Source organism: Penaeus monodon, chromosome 13, assembly GCF_015228065.2.
Source record: "Penaeus monodon isolate SGIC_2016 chromosome 13, NSTDA_Pmon_1, whole genome shotgun sequence".
Taxonomy (NCBI): domain Eukaryota; kingdom Metazoa; phylum Arthropoda; class Malacostraca; order Decapoda; family Penaeidae; genus Penaeus; species Penaeus monodon.
Window position 1 is genome coordinate 13857271 of NC_051398.1, and position 15000 is coordinate 13872270.

The following is a 15000-nucleotide window of genomic DNA, read 5'->3' on the forward strand; positions in this document are numbered from 1 at the left end:
ATATATATATATATATATATATATATATATATATGTATGTGCGTGCGTGTGTGTGTGTGTGTGTGTGTGTGTGTGTGTGTGTGTGTGTGTGTGTGTGTGTGCGTGATAATAATGATTAAAATTCATATGATTTTTCTTTTTTTTCTTTTCTTCTTTTCTATTCACCCTTTGGTTTGCTTTTTTACTTTTTATTTATATTTTTCTTCTTCGCCTTCTTCTTTCTCTGCTTTTTTTTCTTCTTATTTTTTTCTTCATCTTCGTCTTCTTTCTCCTCTTCTTCTTCCCCCTTTTCTTCTTCTTCTTCTTCTTCTTCTTCTTCTTCTTCTCCTCCTCCTCCTCCTTCTTCTTCTTTTTCTTCTTCTTCTTCTCCTCCTCCTCCTCCTTCTTCTTCTTTTTCTTCTTCTTCCTCTTTGTGTTCTCTCCTTTGACGGAGTACGAATATCGAGAGACTTGAAATCCATTATATATTATTGGCGTATTGTGAGGAGGATTCTTATTAAGAAATATTTAAGTTTGAGAAGTTCCGTTAAGGAAATATGCAGGTAGGGAAGGGACATGTAATTATATAACAAAACAAATAATGTCGAGAATTGAATTACATAACATGTTGTATTCTGCGGATAACTCCCCCTCCCTCCTCCTGCCTTATAATAAATCTAATTATTTCTGCGTTAGGACTTTCAAAATAATAATCCTACAGTATACGTAGGCATAATGTTATTTTCGTTTTGTTTTTCGTTTTCGTTTCTTTTTACTAAAATAAATAAATAAATAAATAGCAAAAAATATTATATTTTTTTTTTATCATGAGAATTAATTGAGCATTTGAAAATAGTCTGACATATGAAGATAAATGTAGAGATGGTTATACCTCTATTAAACTAATAATATGAAAACATTAAATAAAATTATAAACAGAAAAAAACAACAACGAACAGTTATATAAATAAATCCCTCTTGAGATTTTCCAAAGACTAGTACACTGATGTACAGAATCACGGATAACTGAATCCGAGAGATTTTGAAAGAAATTCATTCATATGACAAATGCTATAAGGAAATGTACGGGAGAGCTCCTTGATAATAATAATCATTATCAATAGCAATTATAATGATAAAAATAAAGATTATGATAATAATAATTGTAATGACAACAATAATAATAATAATATTAATAATAATAATAATAATAATAATAATAATATCAATAATAACTGTAATATTATAATAATTATAATATTATAATAACTGTAATATTGAGAACAATATATATATATATATATATATATATATATATATATATATATATATATATATATATATATATATATATATATGGTAGAAAACCCCACAATGCATTTATTTATTATTGATTTATTGAAATTGAGACGGGTTTCGAAATCCACCTGGATTTCAATAAATCTATTTTTTGCATTGTGGGTTTTTATACTATAGTATCAACTCGGAAGAGTGTTTTATCATTCATATATATATATATATATATATATATATATATATATATATATATATATATATATATATATATATATATATATGTATATATATATATATATATATATATATATATATGTATGTATGTATGTATACATTATACGTTATACATGTATGTGTCTGTATATATTCACACACGCATGCACACGCACACACACACTGTGTGTGTGTGTGTGTGTGTGTGTGTGTGTGTGTGTGTGTGTGTGTGTGTGTGTGTGTGTGTGTATGTGTGTGTGTGTGTGTGTGTGTGTGTGTGTGTGTGTGTGTGTGTGTGTGTGTTTGTATTTACATATACATATGGTCAGATAGATATACATATATTGGTCGATATATTCATCTACAAATACATAGTACAAACTTTTCATGAAATTTCTATACAGTTCTTTCACAGACCTTTCTATAAAAAACTATACACGTTTTCACCCAAACTCTAACTGTTTCCGTTTTTTACAAAAAAATTGCTCTGGACGGACAGCTTAATGCATGTTTGTGATATACAACGAAGCTGTCAGTTGCAGAGCTTGCAACATTTGGTTATAGCCTGTCAATTCTCGGCCTATCGTATGTGCGGTCTCTTCCATTATTTCCCTTGCACTGTAAAACGCCCTGAAGGATGACGTAGTTGATGCTTCAGGATGAGAAATGTTAAAATGCAATCTCTAGCTGTGATTTTTTTGCAAGCTAAAATGTCAGGGGAATCTTCCTCACGATGAATATAGGTATGTAGGAGAAATGTGAATTTGAATTAAATATGTGGTATTCAATTGGAAGGTATGTTATAAATGCATGCATATATTCATACCTACATATATATAGTCATCAAAGTTTATTACCCGATATAATTAATGAAATGGTTTTAGTAAATATCCCGTTTTGAAATATAAATGTTGATGGATATAAATTTGTTATGCGATTCAGCATATGAAAACTAAAGTTATTGCAGGGAAACAAGGCTTTGTTTGTGTTAAAGCAATATTTCATCTATAACTTTCAGACTTTTGCAAATGACTCCATATAATCATTATTAGCATTCTGTTCAACAATGTCAAAACTATGAATGTTATTCCTAGTTTGCAAACTGTAAATGCCATATGTTTGAATTATTTATATATGTGCATTCCAAATACGTGTATGGCTCTATATCCGTAAGTGAAGTACACACATAGTAGATACGCGCATGTACATAAATCTGTGCGTGTGTGTGTGTTGTGTGTGTGTGTGTGTGTGTGTGTGTGTGTGTGTGTGTGTGTGTGTGTGTGTGTGTGTGTGTGTGTGTGTGTGTGTGTGTGTGTGTGTGTGTGTGTGTTTGTGTGTGTGTGTGTGCGCGCTTCTGCGTATGTGTGTGTGCTTGTGCGTATGTGTGTTTGTGCTTGTGTGTGTGCTTGTGCGTATGTGTGTTTGTGAGCGTGTGTGTACATGTGTGTTAACTAACAGAAAGACAGATATAGCCACAAAGCCATAGATACAGATATACACATGTTCCCCTTCCACTGTACTCCTGCAGGATCGAGAAACCCCGGAAGAATGGAGACAGCGCAACTCACCTGCGACATGCGGGGCGCCGCTCGGGGAGAGACAAAAACGGCTTCTTCTCCAGATAGCTGAAGGGTCAAACCTGCAAGGAAGAGTAGGTTTAATAATGTATTACAGGTTGCAAGCTTGTTAATATTTGATGTTATCTTTATTGTTATCATAATAATTATTATTATTGCTGTTGTATATATATATATATATATATATATATATATATATATATATATCTTTGTGTGTGTGTGTGTGTGTGTGCGTGCGTTACGTGTGTGTGTATTTGTGTGTGTGTGTGTGTGTGTGTGTGTGTGTGTGTGTGTGTGTGTGTGTGTGTGTGTGTGTGTGTGTGTGTGTGTGTGTGTGTGTGTGTGTGTGTGTGTGTACATATATATATATATATATATATATATATATATATATATATATATATATATTTATATAAATGAATGATATACATACATACATACACACACACACACACACACACACACACAAACACACACACACAAACACACACACACACACGCACGCACACGCATACACATACACACACGCACACACACACACAAATATATACATACATATATACATATATATATATATATATATATATATATATATATGCTTATATATATATATATATATATATATATATATATATATATATATATATATATATATATATATATATATATATATAAGCATATACACAAATACAGTAGTCAGAGATGAAGGAAGCAGAACCAAGCCTTGGAAATCGGTCCCTCAAGACAGAAAATTTGTTTCCCAGAGTGATTCTCGGTCTCGTAAGACTTGGTAATGAAGTATGACGATGCTCATTATCTCGCTGTATGAAGTGACAAGGTTCCTCATGAATACGTGATGACTTCTCTTTACACTCCAAAATTACATACAACAGACAAAAAAAAAAAAAAAAAAAAAAAAAATAGTGGTTGTTCTCCAGGCGTATTCTTTGATGTGCTTTCTGGTTTTTAGTTTCTTTTCTCTTCTGTTTATTTATTCTTTTTTTTTTGGGGGGGGGGATTGTCTATTTTTATTCACATTTATTTAGATCCTTTTTTTTCTCCAACTTATTTGGTTTCGCCATAAGCCATTATAAGAGAAAACATTTTAACACATTTAACAATATATCTACATTAAGATATCCTACAACGAAACGAAGAGAAATAAATATACAATGTCTAACAAATATATAAAGCAAATAGCCATGGTAATAAGCTCACTGCATAATGTCTCCATTCCTCTTTTAAAAAAACTACAGGTAAATGGACGCCAGGCTCATAATGCAACTACAGACCATTAAAAACGCGCTCTGTCTGATCTAATTAGCCATTTCTTTTTTAGGGTGTCAGTCCATTCATACTCCTACATGTTCTTAGCTCATTAAAATGTGATTTACTGATTTCTTCCGTGGCACCAGAGAGAGGCGAAGACTGTCAACAAGTAAATGTGTTCGGGTGCCAGTAACATGCTGTATTTTCTTCTTCTTCTTCTTCGTCTTCTTCTTCTTATTATTATTATCATTATTATTTTTTCTTTTTCTTTTTCTTTTTCTTTTTCTTTTTCTTTTTCTTTTTCTTTTTCTTTTTCTTTTTCTTTTTCTTCTTCTTCTTCTTCTTATTATTATTATTATTATTATTATTATTATTATTATTATTATTATTATTATTATTATTATTATCCTTTTTACTCCTTCTTTCTCTTTTCTTTTTTTTGGGGGGTGTGGGGGTTGAACGCATAAAACCCAAACTTATTATCAATATATATATTTGTTTTAATACTCATTATTATCATTATTCATTATCATTATTCTTATTATTTCTATCACTATAATTATCATTATCATTGTCATTGTTGTTATTATTACTATTATCAATGCATGTTATTGTTATCATTGTTTACACTGTGAATGATATCATTTTCAATACCATTATACTGTTTTCATATTTACTTATATAATCATTAGTGATTTTATTATCATTACTGACATTAGTAGTAGTAGTAGTAATAGTAGTAGTAGTAGTAGTAGTAGTAGTAGTAGCAGTAGTAGTAGTAGCAGTGACAGTGGTAGTAGTAGTAGTAGTAGCAATAATAGTGGTATCATTAACATTATCATTATTATTGCTTTGCAACGCACCAATATATCAATCAATAAATCCCTTCTACCCAATATCCTACACACGAAAAAAAAGAAAAAAATCCTTTCCAATTTCTTCTTCTCCTCTGCCCTTTCCCTGCCCCCCCCTTCTCCCCCCTCTCTTCCCCCCCTCTCCTCCCCAGGACCTTCGAAAGAAAAAGTATGTGTACCAGGCAAATGCAACAGGTGAATTTCTTGCAAGTTTCCCATGAAGATGAAAACTGAGCATTAACCCCACTTGCCTCCAGCTTGGAAAAGAAAACTCAACTCTTGACAGTCCACTAGCTCTGTCTCGTCCCGTTGACTGACATTGCCTAAGGGGCTGAGTTTTTTCCCTTTATTTCTATTGTTTTCTTTTATTTCTGTTTTTCTTTTTTTTCTTTTTTCCTTTTCGTTTTTTTTTTTTTTTTTTGTTCTATAGGGGTTTTTGGTTTTTTTTGTCTCTAATGGATGAGTTTCTTTTGCTGTTTTTTTATTCGTTTGTTTATTTCTGTTTGCTATTTTATGTGTGTTTCTTTGTTCGTTTGTTTGAGAGGGGAAGAGGGACGGGGAAAAAGAGAGTAGGTTGGATGGAAGAAGAGGGATGAGGTGGTGAAGAGGAAGGAGGGGGGGTAAGAAAGAGGTTGGAGAAGAGAGAGAGAGAGGAAAATAAGATAGAGAGACAGGCAGACTGTGATAAAAGAGGGTGAGAGAAGGGAGAGGAGGAGGAAAAATGAGATTGGGGGATAAAGGGAGAAGCCCCAAAGTTAACTATTCTGAATGCAAAATGAGAAAGAGGGGGGGGTGCAGAGACAGAGAATGAGAGAATGAGAGACAGACGGATTGACACACACAGGCAGAAACGAAAAAAGAAAGAGAGAAAGAGAGTGGGGGGAATGGAGAGAACCTAGAGAGAGAGAGAGAGAGAGAGAGAGAGAGAGAGAGAGAGAGAGAGAGAGAGAGAGAGAGAGAGAGAGAGAGAGAGAGAGAGAGAGAGAGGAGAGAGAGGAGAGAGAGAGAGAGAGAGAGAGAGAGGAGGGGGAGAGAAGAGAGAAGAGAGAGAGGAGAGAGAGAGAGAGAGAGATTGAGAGAGAGAGAGAGAGAGAGAGAGAGAGAGAGAGAGAGAGAGAGAGAGAGAGAGAGAGAGAGAGAGAGAGAGAGAAAATAGAGAGAGAGAGGGGGGGGAGGGAAACCTCATGCAAGTGAAAAGGGTAAGAGAGGTAAGGAGAATCACTACAGCGTGACAGGGTGTCGAGATAAAAGGGGAAATGTTGAGGGGAGTGAGTGTCAGGAGGGAGATCGAAAGGGGAGAGGAGGAACACTATAATAAAATGAGGGGAAAGGGAAAAGGGTGAATGAGAGGAAAAAGGGGTTACAAACAGACAGATGAAAGGACAGGCTGTGAAGATGATGCAGAGGGGGCGAAAGAGAGATAGAAAAAAAATAGATGGGGTTTATAGACTAAAGAGATAGTAAGGGGTAAGCGAAGAAAAAATCAACAGCCCCCTTCTTCCATACCCCTCCCCTCCCCTTCCCCTCCCTCCCCCTCCCAATCCTCCCCCAACACTGCCATAGCCCCAAGGCCAAAACTAACAACTTAGAGTTTTTCGTCTCGATCTTTTGAAGAAGAAAATAAAGAGATTTGGCTTTAAAAACGAGATTTCATATTGCTCTTCGCTAATGGAATCAAATTGTGCAATGCTACGTTAAAATAACAAAAAAATCATATGTATAACAAATACATAAAAGAAAACTATTTTTAAAACATTGTATGATTTATAGTCTGTGCGTGTGTGCGTGTGTGTGTGTGTGTGTGTGTGTGTGTGTGTGTGTGTGTGTGTGTGTGTGTGTGTGTGTGTGTGTGTGTGTGTGTGTGTGTGTGTGTGTGTGTGTGTGTGTGTGTGTAAAAGAGAAAGAGAGTTAAAGAGAGAAAGAGAGAGAGAGAGAGAGAGAGAGAGACAGACAGACAGACAGACAGACAGACAGACAGACAGACAGACAGACAGACAGAAAAAAACAGAAGAAGAGATAAAAGAGAGAGAAGGAGACACACCTCCTAGATTCACCCTTTTCTTCAGGAATCCCAACCACCACTTCCCCACCTCACCCCCCCTCCCACACACACACACCCCCAAGGCCTCAGCATCCTTTGCCACGTCCTTGTCCTACGCGCGAGTATTAAAATCCTTCACTGCAAATTTCCGGAGCTAGAATTGCTTTTACCGCCTAGAGGCCTTTGGAAAGAGGAGGAGAGGGGGAGGAGGGGGAAGGGGGAGAGGGGGAGGAGGGGGAAGGGGGAGAGGGGAAAGGAGGGGGAACGGGGAGGGGAGAGGTTAGAAGAGGGGGAAGGAGGTGGGGGAGGGGAAAGTGTCTGGGTGAGGGAAGGTTCGGAAGAGTAATGAAGGAGAGAGACTTCGAGATTCTGGTGGTCGGGTATGGTTGACTCGGCAGTGGCGAAAGGGTTGAGGATGGTTGCTGTGGGTTGCTGGAGTTCGGTATTAGTGGTTATTGTGGTTGTTGTGATGGTAGGGTGTGTGGTGTTAATAGAGGGCCGTTCATGGTATCTCTAAAATTGCATCTTGTGAAGAAAAAACAGCCAATTAGGTATGGTTGAATGGAGAATAGTGAGATTGAAGGTAGGGAGGTTGAAGTGGTACTTGTGGTTGCCATGGTGGTAGGTGGGAGTATGGGGACATCTGATGGAGGGTTATGTGTAGATGGAGTGACGGAGGGTCGCTTGATGTATTTGATTATGGCTGATGAAGGGGGTGTTGTATCTGCGTGTTGTGATGGGGAGAGAAAAGCATCTGGTTATGACTACTTGAGGGCGGGGCTGTGATGGGGGGTATAGTGTATGTACGTATTGTGGAGATAGTGTCGTTATTAGGTGTGCACACGCAAACAAGCAAGCAAGCGCGTGTATATCCTGCGAGGACGTGGTTGCATGGTTGAGTATTTTCGCTTGCATGTTCGTTCGTTCGTATGTTGTTTTTTTTATGATTGTTGTATGTCTACGTGTGTGTGTGTGTTTGTGTGTGTGTGTGTGTGTGTGTGTGTGTGTGTGTGTGTGTGTGTGTGTGTGTGTGTGTGTGTGTGTGTACATATGTATACATGTATATGTTGTTTCATGTAACAAAGGGCTTGGAAAATCGAGTACTAACACCTACCCATTCCTTTATCTGATAGAACAATTCCGAATGCAGATTGATTGAAACAGTAAACTCGCACATGAATCCGAGAAGCGATCTCGCGTAATCCAAATATAATAACTCACAGCTCTGCGATAACGACTAATACGACCATCCCTACGACTCCTCCTTCGCCATTTTCCTATTCACTCTTCGCTTTTTATTCACGCCGGGACTAATGCCGCATTCATCACGGAGAACAAAAGTTAGGGCCTTAAATTTCCAATTACTGCATCAGCTTAAACCAACATTAACTCCCAAGATCATAGCAGATTTTGATGGAGAGTTGGCCTCGCTACTGTAGTGTTTAATTAGCTCGGGAGAGTGATGGTACGAGGAGGGGGGAGGAGGGAAGGAGGGAGGGGAGGGTGTGGAGGAGGGAGGCTGGGAAGGGGGAAAGAGATGGTGAGAGAGAGGGGGGTGAGGGAAGAAGGGAGGAAGTGAGGGAAGGAAAGAGAAAGAGAGAAAGAGAGAGAGAGAGAGAGAGAGAGAGAGAGAGAGAGAGAGAGAGAAACAGAGAGACAGAGAGAGAACACAGAGAGAGAGAGAGCGAGGGAGAGAGAGAAGCAGAGCGAGCGTAAAAAAAAAATTGCGAGGAAGGGAGGGAGAGAGGGAAAGCGAATTAACAAGCCTTGTTTATTGTTAGCATGGGGAGCAGGGAGAGGGGATGGGGAGTGGGGGTGAATATATGTCCTGTGGGTAGCGTAGCTGCCGCGAAGGGTGTTGCTCTGTGTAATTAACGTGTTAGCAATAGCCACAAGAAATGAACGTTTGTTATCAAGAGGCTAGTTATATGAATGGTAAGTAGAAGTGTCCTTAATGAATAAAAGGCTGTGAACATCGGTGTCACGTTTAATTAGATTGTTAGCAGTGCCTGTAAGGAATGATGTGTTATTATCAAGTTAGCGATGTGGAGTTAGAATGTTAAACGGTTGGGATATGGAGGTTGTGTGAATGATTAGTAATGATAACAGGGTTTTCAAAAAACATAATGACCAAATTGATATGTAGATAAAAACAAATGCGATCGGGTACTTTTATGAGTAGTTATAGTAGTTGACAAAATAGATAAACATATTTTATGTCAAATGAGTGAGTTGCAGTTTGGTTATAAATTTGGTTAGAAATAAATTGTTATGAGCGGTTTGGTTATGTCAAGAGGTGAAAATGGCATCTTTAGCTGCAGGAATAAACTGATCTTATCAATGGTTTAGTGCCTTTTAATTTAAACAAGCCGTTGTTTTGTTAAATTATTGATTGATATAAAGAAAAATGTCAGTGACACGAGAGATATATAGCAAATATATGTTATGTGGGAGCGATATAGTGGTTAAGGGAAATGAACAATTATAGTATGGCTAGTTTCCAAAATTCGTGGTAATGTGAAATAACATTGTTACGCATTTATCAATAGCTATAAGAAATTATCGATTGGTGTATGTTACGTGTTGTCGAATTGATAGTATGGTAGTGGATATGATAAATGGAACGGTTTATAGTAGTTTATTTCTAGTTTATTAATACGTGTTGTTAAAGTAATGGCCGTTGTTACTTAGAATAAACGGCTGTTATAAAGTTATACCAACCACCATGTACATTAAGCGACTGGTATGTTGAAAAGGTACCACAGTAGTGGTTATGAGAAATGGAAAGTTACTGTGGATAGGATAAGTTACAAACATTCACCCTGACAGAAATGACTATTGGAAATATGAATGTACAGTATCCAGTGTTCCGGTGAATAAACTGTAATAGCGTTGTGTTGGTTATTGACAGCGTTGTTTATACGTGTGAAAGATACACATGGGGTAGCTGTTGTCATGGATTTGAAGTTCCTATTTAAAGGTCCAGTTGCTTTATTGTTATTATTGTTTTTGTTTTTTGACCGTTTTATTGTTCTGTCATTGTCAGTGATCTGCTGTTGCCTTTGATCTCCCATCAGAGTTATTTCAAACAGCTTACTAGTCGCTCGAATCGGATGAAGGTAAGTTGTATATTGCAAAATCTACAAGTGATAATGTTTCTATGACCTCATCATCGGCATCGTCACTATTACAATTTCTATAATGAAACTTCCCTCTCTTCCTTGAAATAAATAAATAAACAAAAAATATAGTGCAGGCCGGCATAACGTGATACTAATGTTTCTATAGCTCAGAATGTGAATTAGAAAACTTAATTAATATAATCGAAAATTTGACTAGTTATTTTCTTCTCCATTGTTGGACGTCAGCTGTGTTGTTAGCGAATCTGTTGACAACGATACAACGGCTGCGATTACCACTGAGTGCGTTGCATTGATTGCGTGTTTATGGACTTGAGTGCGTTCTGTTTGGATTTGTTTTGAAGTTTGCCTCCCTGTGTTAGCTAAGGGGGATTATTTCCATTGCGGCGTTTGAAATTATTCGTTGATTTCGATTCAAACTTCATTTCGAGTGTTATGACATGATCAGCATTACCTTTGTATTACATCGTTTTTCTTTTCTTCTGATAATCACGTAATAAAGCACCACTAATACCAAGTGAAAATAGGAAATGAAGATTAAAAAAAGAAAGCACTACCACCATCCAAGGACGTAACGGAAGACGAGACACAATTCGAAATGCAATCAAAATATCGACAAAGTTATTCCCCTGAAGGCGCCCACCCGTTCTGTGGGCGGAAGTGCGGTGGGCGGCTGCGGTGACAAATTCCTTGTTTTGGTTGACAGATGCCCGGAAGCTGCGAGTGTCAAGAACAATGATGGCTTTGCAATTCCCGGGCCGAGTTATCGAGCGAGTCCACATAGCGATGGGGTGAGGAACGGAGGGTATTTGTCTGTGTTCTGACTTTTTTTTTTTTTTTTTTTTTTGGTGGGGAAGGGTCTCCTCCCCCCTCCCTTTTTTTCCTTTATCTCGTTCTTTTCTCTCTTGTCTTCTCTATTTGTCTGTCTCTCTTACCTTCTTTCTCTCCCTCTCTCTCTCTCTCTCTCTCCTCTCTCTCTCTCCTCTCTCCTCTTCTCTCTCTCTCTCTTCTCTCTCTCCTTCTCTCTCTCTCTCTTCTCTCTTCTCTCTCCTCTCTCTCTTCTCTCTCTCTCTCCTCTCTCTCTCTCTCTCGCTCGCTTGCTCTCTATCTATTTATCTTTCTCCATTTCTCTCTCTCTCTCTCTCTGTCTCTCTCTCTCTCTCTCTCTCTCTATCGCCATCGCTATTTCGCTCTTTCTCCCTCTCTCCTTGGGGTGAAAAACAACTGAGAGAGAGAGTGAGAGAGAGAGAGAGAGAGAGAGAGGGAGAGAGAGAGAGAGAGAGAGAGAGAGAGAGAGAGAGAGAGAGAGAGAGAGAGAGAGAGAGAGAGAGAGAGAGAGAGAGTGAGAGAGAGAGGAGAAGAGAAGAGAGACAGAGACAGAAAGTATACATTGTTTCTTCAAGAAAAGGAAGTTTTTTTTACGGAAGCTTGTGTTGGCCTGAGAGACAATCGATTTTATAGCCATTAGCTGAACTAATGCGACAAAGTTTTGGTGAAAGCGTAATTGTGCAGCGAGGACAAAAGGGGATGGCGCTGTGAGTGCGATGGTATTTTGATTTAGAGAGTGGCGGAGTGAAACAGCAGGAATGTGTGTGTGTGTGTGTGTGTGTTTGTGTGTGTGTGTGTGTGTGTGTGTGTGTGTGTGTGTGTGTGTGTGTGTGTGTGTGTGTGTGTGTGTGTGTATGTATGTGTGTGTGTGTGTGTGTGTGTGTGTAAGTGTGTGAGTGAATGAGTGAGTGAATGTGTGTGTGTGTGTGTGTGTGTGTGTGTGTGTGTATGTGTGTGTTTGCGTGTGTATATATATATATATATATATATATATATATATATATATATATATATATATATAAATATATATATTTATAAATATATATATAAATATATATATATAAATATATATATATATATAAATATATATATAAATATATATATATATACGTAACATACAACTAACAGCGTTGTCCATATCTCCGGTGAGCTGTAATTGTCTAACGTTTGTGAAAGCCTATTGTGTGTACGTATATGCTTGTATGATTATAAATCTATTTGGTTGTACAGTAAACATGCAGATGCTGTAGCGTATCTGAATTAGAATACGAATAAAAACATTCAAACTTCACATCCTTCGCATTTTTTCTCCATAAAGAAATTCAAAATTATTTCGACTCGTGATACAAAATGTTTTCCAAACTTTGGTTCCACGACTAAAAGCTCGGTTCTCGGCGTTGTCTGGCGGCGCTCGAGCTTAAAACTATTTAAAAATTCCGCATCGGCATCTTACGGTCCTTCGTTAACAAAGTAAACAAACAAGAGTGTTGACTCTATGACTGTATTTTTTTCTTCCTTTTTATGGCAAGAAAGGTTATTAGTCGAGTTCTTTCTTTCTTTCTTTTTTACTTTTCAACGCAAACGTATGGTTAAAAGCATTTATTTTCTTATCGCGAATGTTCTTGTTTGTATTAGCCTCATCCTGACAAAATTAGTAGTAATGAATTCTTTCCTAACAGGCTTCCCACCTTATTGCAACTTGCTAAGCTCTTGCAAATCAGCTGTTGCGGCCTGATTAAGCAACTAACCCAAGCTCCTCCTTTCTCTTAACTCTCTCACCTTTACCCTTTCTTCCCTCTTTCTCTCAAAATAAATAGAAAGAATACGAAAAGAACGTACAAGAATATACAGATAACTACTACTACGAGAGAGTGTGCTTCCACGGCCAACAGTTACGCCTTGCTTCATGTGGAATGGGATTAGGCAAACACCCGTGCCAGCTGTTGCAATCTACAGGTTGCATCTCGGAGCACAGCACATTTCCACCCTCTACCCGCACGCCATCATCACTTTCGCTTCCCCCAATTCCCACCACCATCGCTTTTCCCCTAACCCTTTTCCAACCCTCTACCCAACCACCGTCCCCTCCCCCTTCCCCCTTCCCCTTTATCCATTTTCTGCCCCTGCTATTGGTCCCTCCCCCTTTCCCTCTCTACCCCCAATAGTGCTCCCTCTCCCTCCCTATTTACCCATATCTAGCCTCCTGTTCCCTTTCCCTCCCCCTCCCCGTATACCTTCTACTTCCACCACCTCCCTCCTCCCCAACCTCCCCATCCCCACCCCCTGAACACCATCGCCTTTGCCTTCGCCGCCATCTCCGTGGACCCCCTCCCCCTCCCCCCACTTTTTCCTCTTTCCCCCCCTTCTCCTACCCTTTCCTCTTCCCCGCTCCCCCAACCCTTTCCTCCCTCCCCCCCTCGATTAGATACAAGAGCCGAGCATGGTTTAATTTTCTGCCTCCATGTCCACTAAGGTCCAGAATTGCTTGCATCACTCAGTGAGGGACCCCATAGAAAGCCTCCCCACCCCTCTCTTCATACCCCTCCCTCCTACCCTACCCCCACCGGCAGAAACCTCTCAAAAGAGATAAAAGGAAATAAGAGAAATGATAAAAAGAAAATAAGAGAAATGATAATAAAAAAGAAGAACAGAGACAGAAAGAAGAGAAAGAAAATTCAATTATCAATTGAAATTAGTATTTTTCGACTTTTTATATTGACATAGTACTTTGATGGAATCGTAATTTACAAAATCTTGCACAATTAGCAGGTTTTAAATTACATAATTATATCTAATTAGATGGCGCAGATAAAAGTGGCGCGAACATTTCCAATTCTGATTTCTAAATGCAGTTTAAAGTTAGATTATAATATATATACGTATATATATATATATATATATATATATATATATATATATATATATATACGTATGCAGTCATACATATACATATATATACATATATACATACATATATGTGTATATGTATATTTATGAATATATGCACATATATGTACATAATTTTGAAATATAATTATATATATAAAATTGTGTATGTATATATGTATGTGCATGTATATATGTATGTGTGTGTGTGTATATATATGTATTTATATATATATCTATATATATATATATATATATATATATATATATATATATATGTGTGTGTGTGTGTGTGTGTGTGTGTGTGTGTGTGGTGTGTGTGTGTGTGTGTGTGTGTGTGTGTGTGTATACATACGATATATATATATATATATATATATATATATATATATATATATATATATATATATATATATATACACTGTAAATATATATATATACACTGTAAATATACGGCAGTTCGGAGAAAACACGTTGGCTCTAAAAGCAAGAAACGTCACGGTCGACAAATCAGCGGCTGCCCCTGAGAGCTGCGGCTAGTAATTTTGGAGATGTCGTGTAATAAAGTAAGTACTTATTAGTGTGAGATGGCGATAACGTGTTGTTACTTAGGGAAGGTGAAGAGAATGTGTAGCTGAGACCTTAACGAGTAGTTACAATCTAAATGAGTAGTTAAGATCAGTGGCAGATTGGAAGCTGTTGGGAACTAATTCATAGTTATGGTAAGGACTCGTAATAGTGAGTTTGGAATTATAGGAATCTGTGGTGATAGGTACACACGTTGTAAGGGGGACTAAGCCCGTAATGAGAAACCATCATGGGAAGAGGGTGGTAATATGGTGCCATTGAGGAAAGTCAGTGGGAATGACCCATTATTGGGAGCCGTTGCTGGTAATGGTGAGTTATCAGAGGCAGCA

General features: G+C 37.7%; 1 long non-coding RNA gene across 1 annotated transcript in view; it reads right to left on the bottom strand.

Moving 5' to 3' along the window:
• Positions 1-15000, bottom strand: part of LOC119580150 — a 112212-nt gene that overhangs the window by 52817 nt on the left and 44395 nt on the right. The window contains exon 2 of the long non-coding RNA XR_005229345.1: positions 3057-3127. This is a non-coding gene — a long non-coding RNA (uncharacterized LOC119580150). The remainder of the gene's footprint in view (positions 1-3056; positions 3128-15000) is intronic.